At 40.4% G+C, this 5141-nt stretch overlaps 1 long non-coding RNA gene across 1 annotated transcript; it reads left to right on the top strand.

Moving 5' to 3' along the window:
- The first annotated feature begins 1946 nt into the window (after window positions 1–1946).
- Window positions 1947–3422, top strand: LOC141539335 (uncharacterized). The gene is made up of 2 exons (XR_012481267.1): window positions 1947–2094; window positions 2954–3422. It is a non-coding gene; the product is annotated as an uncharacterized LOC141539335 (long non-coding RNA).
- The last annotated feature ends 1719 nt before the right edge of the window (window positions 3423–5141 follow it).

Genomic DNA, 5141 nt, shown 5'->3' on the forward strand with positions numbered 1-5141 from the left:
TATAATTCCCGATTGCTCTCCAGAATGTTTGGATCAACTCACAACTCCACCAACAATGCATTAGTGTCTCAGTTTTCCCATGTTCCCTCCAACATTTATTATTTTTTGTTTGGGTTTTTTTTTTCTTCTTAGCCAATCTAATAAGTATGAGGTGCTATTGAGATCACATTTTAACAACAATATGCAAATGTCATGCCAAAGGAGACAACATGTACATACATGATATGTACAGTGTGAATGAAAGACGCTTTCAGAAGAAAGGTGATGGAGAATTGTAGAGAGCTCTAAGAGAATGGGTAAAATAAAATTCTTGACGGAAGTCAGGGAAGCAAAGAGGCATAGGGGAGGACAGAAAGCATTCCAGGCACGGGGGATTTAATTAGTACAAAGATATGGAGTGGAAATATGGAGTTTGGTATGTGAGAAGAGCAGGAAGGCTGATACAGTTGGAACATGGCATTTGGAGGACAGTAAATATAAGACTGTTAAGATAGGAGGGGACAGGTTATGAAGGGCTGCCGATACCAAGCGGAATGTTTTGTATTTGATCCTGAAGGGAATAGAGTCACAAGGATTTCTTAAGTATTAGGGGAGTAGATCAGGGTGACAGTCAAATCTATACATAAAAATCATTTCGGCAGCTGAATGGAGGATGATTTGGAGTGGAGAGAGAAGGGTTAGAGTTGTCAAACGGGGCAATCGAAGTCTAGATGTGATGTAAGGTGATGGTGGCCCTTTCTAAAAGAGGAAATGGCAATGTGAGTAGAGATAAGAGAATATATTTACTATTTTATAGATAGGTAGAAACATCAAGATCTGCTATGAGTGTGCTGATTGTTTGTATGTGAGGAATCAGAGATGGCACTGACATTGGTGACCTGGGTATCTTATAGAGAGCAGTATCTGAGGCAGCTAGGTAACCCAGTGGATAGAGCCCTGCAGTCAGGTGGACCTGAGTTCAAATCTGGCCTCAGACACTTAACACTTCCTGGCTGTGTGACCCTGGGCAAGTCACTTAACCCAGATTTCCTCAGGGGAAAACAAAAGATATTCCTTGAAAGGAATAACAAAGTTAGAAAGGGAAAAAGATTGGGAAAGGTAAGTCATTTTTGGATATTACACATTTGAGTGGCTGATGAGACATCCAATTTAAGATATTCAAAAAACAACTGATTTTTGCCTGGAGTTCAGGACTGAGAATCATCTTCATAAAGATGGTGATTGAATCCATGGAAGCTGATGAAATCACCAAGTGAATCAGTACAGAGGGAGAAAAGAAGAGGGCCCCTGGGAAACAACTTTGGTTAGAGGAAGTGACTCAGCTAAAATCCAGTCAGAGAGATTGATGAGGAAGCCTTGAAGGAAAAGGAGAGTTAGAGGAGCAAACAATCTGATGAAAACTAAGAAAGGCAAGGAGTCCATCAGTAGGGTCAAAGGCGAGAAAAGGGACAAGAAGGATCAGGGCTGTTAGGTTATCAGAGCTCTTCATTTCATAATCACACCCTCCTCACACAGGCCATATACCCACATACCCCCGCCCCCACACACACACCACACACACACACACACACACACACACACACACACACACACACACACACAAAGACAAATACACCCCAGTCTTTTCACCCCTCATCACTTCCCTATCTCATGGACTCTCGGCTCCCACCAGCACACAACATCCCACCTCTCCTATTCCCTTTGGCTTTCCCTCATACCTGGTTCACTCTTTCCCCTCTCTGCCTCGGGACTTCCCTGGCTTCCTTCCAATCCCAGCTAACACCCCCCTCCCTTGTACAGGAAGCCTTCCCTGGTCTTTCTTAATTCCAGTGCTTAACCTGTGTTAGTTCTCGCCCGTTTTTCCTGGCTTGGCTTGTACTTAGTTATTTGATTGCCTCCCCCTTTGATTCTGACCGTCTGGCCTCTGCCTTTTTCTCTGTTGCCAGTGCCTACTTTACAGAATGCCTCCAACATGGTAGGCATGTAATAAAATGCTTAATGACTGCCTGCCTTGGGAGAGAGCAATTTCAGTTGAATAACGAGGTGAAAAGCCAGATTGCAAAACTTTTAGAAGAGTGTGAAGAGGAAGTGAAGGTAAGGAAGGCCCATAGATTTTTTTTTTTTATTATTATAAGAAAGAAGCAGAGATAGAAGATAGATAACCAGCAGGGTTAGTCAAATCAAAGGAGGGTTGGGTTTGGGATTTTTTTTTTTTTAGGACATTGGGCACTTTATCATGTTTGTAAAAGGCAGAGAAGGAGCCAATAGATAGGGAGACATTAAAGATAAGAAAGGGTGGGGAGAATATTGGGGGCAATTTGCTTGGAGAAGTGAGGAGGCAATGGGATAAAGGACAAATGTAGAGACGTTTTCATTGGCAAGTCAAAGGGCCACCTGTTTATCTGAAACTAAATATCTGAAAGAGGACGTGGTAGACAGTGATGTGAGAGATTTAAAATGAGGAAGAGGAGAGAAAGAGGGAACGCTGAGCAAATGGTCTCATCATTTTTTTCAGTAGTTAAGATGGGGCAGGGGACATTTGCAGAAGTTTAAGAAAGGATGAAAAGTCTGGAATAGCAATTGTGGTGTTAAGATAGCCATTCAAATAGGGAAGTATAAAGAGATTGCCTTCTTGCCAGGAGGACCATGTGGTAATTTATCCATTTATAATGAACCCAACTCCTTCATTTTATAGATGAGGAAACAAGCACAGTTAGGATCATATAACTAGCAGGTGTTCAAGCTGGGATTTGAATGCACTTCTTCCTCACTCCAACTCCAGTACTCTGTCCTATTGTGCTCATAATATGAATTACAGAAAAGCTATAAACAAAGACTTCAGGATATGAAGATGTTATGGAGTTGAGATCTGCAACAGTGCAGGAAATAAGCAAATTAATGCGACTGATCATGAATTCATCAGAATATAAAAGGAATTTTTTGCATTTTACAGATGAGGTGTGGAGAGGCTAGATGACATGAAGAGGCTACAAATGGCTGAGCTGAGAATAGAACCCAGAGTATGCCCTTAACATGATCTGCTTGTAATTTCACTCCCATATATGGGCCTGAAACAGATGGATGGATGGATGATGGATGGATGGATGATGGATGGATGATGGATGGATGGATGGATGGATGGATGGATGATGGATGGATGGATGGATGGATGGACTACGTAAGGATGTATATACAGCTGTTTGGATGGATAAATAAAAACATTCAGGTCTGACCTTGTCTAATAACTTTCCTGTGATCCTTCTGTTCATCTCTGGGTGCTCTAGCCAAACCTTAATCTACTACCCTCTCTAGAACCTGGATGCAGTTTACTAGGTGACAATAGACTGCACCACCACTGGCTGTTGCTGAGACCAGGAGCTGGAATAAACATGTGCCCCTCCCAACTTGGATGGGAAGGATAAGTTTGAGAGTGGTCTTTTCCTACATTACCATGTGAAATCCCAACTGGGCCAACTTAGTAATGGCTGCTAAGTGAGACTTAAATGATAACTCCACTAATGCTTTTTAACAAACCAGAAGACAATGTCAGGGCTTTATTGTACCTTCCTTTGTCTGTAGAGTAAGGTCTGCTACAACCAGCTCATGTGAGCAAAAGGATGATGGACTAGATATTTACTTCAGTGCTCCATGGCCTCCCAAACCTTTCCAAAACAGAAATTGTGGTCCAAAAATAGAGCAATTTCAGCTGTTCCCGTGATTTGGATACCCAGAATCCAAAAGAAGGTTTAAAAAAAAATCCAAAATGCAGGTTACTGGCTCACTAATCCTGAGCTACTCAGCATATCTCCCCTAGATCCCATGCTACTGGCAGCAAGGATACACTAGCCAATCTAAGGACATGACACAGGCTTACATCAAAACCCAACATTACACCCTGATTCCCCCCTCCCCTCCTCTTTCCAGTGCTGTGAAGATTCTAGCTCCAGGACACTCAATTTTTTCAAGTCTCCACTATGTGGTTATCATACAAGGAAGTCTCCCCATCTTAGCTATGGTATTGCTGGTGAATGGAATAATTGTGGTCACATTGCCTCATTTAAACAGTGGGTCTGCCTAGACAACCTCAAAAACCAAGATTTAATTTATTGAAGCATGTATTGAACCTAGTATTAGAGGAAGCCAAATGAAAGCAGCTCCCCCTTTTTTCCAATAAGATATTGATATTTTGTTTTTTACAATGCCATAGTATCCCATCTACTCCTTCTTTCCCCCTCCTCAAGAACTGTCCAATATGACAAACATTAATTTTTTAGCAGATTAAAAAAAATGAGTACAATTGATCAATAACTTGAATAAGTCAAAAAACATGTACAAAGTTCCTGAATACCTCTCACTTAAACAACGAGGTGAGGGTAGCTTCTTGTTTCTCTTTAAGTACCATTTGATCTTTAATTTTGTTAGATTTACTTTTGATTTTTTGGTATGTCATTGATCTCTCTATATTTATTATTGTATTTGCTGTATATGTTGTTTTCTTTGCTCTGCTTTCTTCACTCTGAATCTTCCCATGCTTCTTGTATCATTATGCACAATTTTTTTTTTTCTGAGACAATTGGGGGTAAGTGACTTGCCCAGGGTCACACAGTTAGGACGGATTAAGTGTCTGAAATAAAATTTGAATTCATATCCTTCTGACTTCAGGGCTGGTGCCCTATCCACTAAGCCACCTAGCTGTCCCTACAAAATTTCTTAAAGCACAGTAATATTCTATTTATTTACCATAAGTTGTTTAGTCATTCCCCAATTCTCAGCCATCACAAAAACCAAATGAATATTTTTGCTATATGCTATAAATATTTTGGAGTTCATGGGAACTATTTTCTTACTGATGGCTTCCTTGGGGTATAAGCTCAATGATGTAATCTCTAGTTCAAAAGGTATGAACACTTAATCATTTTATTTGCATAATTCCAAATAACATTCCAAAATGGTTGTACTATTGCATTGCTCTACTCCAATATATTAATGTGCCCATCATTCCACAACCTCTCAAATGCTCACTATTGGCATCTTTTTATCTTTTTCTTTTTTTTTTTTGAAAAATTTTAGGGCAATGAGATGAGATCAGTCTTCATGGTCTGCATCTATTGAGATGACCATATGCTTTGGAATGTTTTGGT

This window comes from Sminthopsis crassicaudata, chromosome 4 (assembly GCF_048593235.1).
Source record: "Sminthopsis crassicaudata isolate SCR6 chromosome 4, ASM4859323v1, whole genome shotgun sequence".
Lineage (NCBI taxonomy): Eukaryota > Metazoa > Chordata > Mammalia > Dasyuromorphia > Dasyuridae > Sminthopsis > Sminthopsis crassicaudata.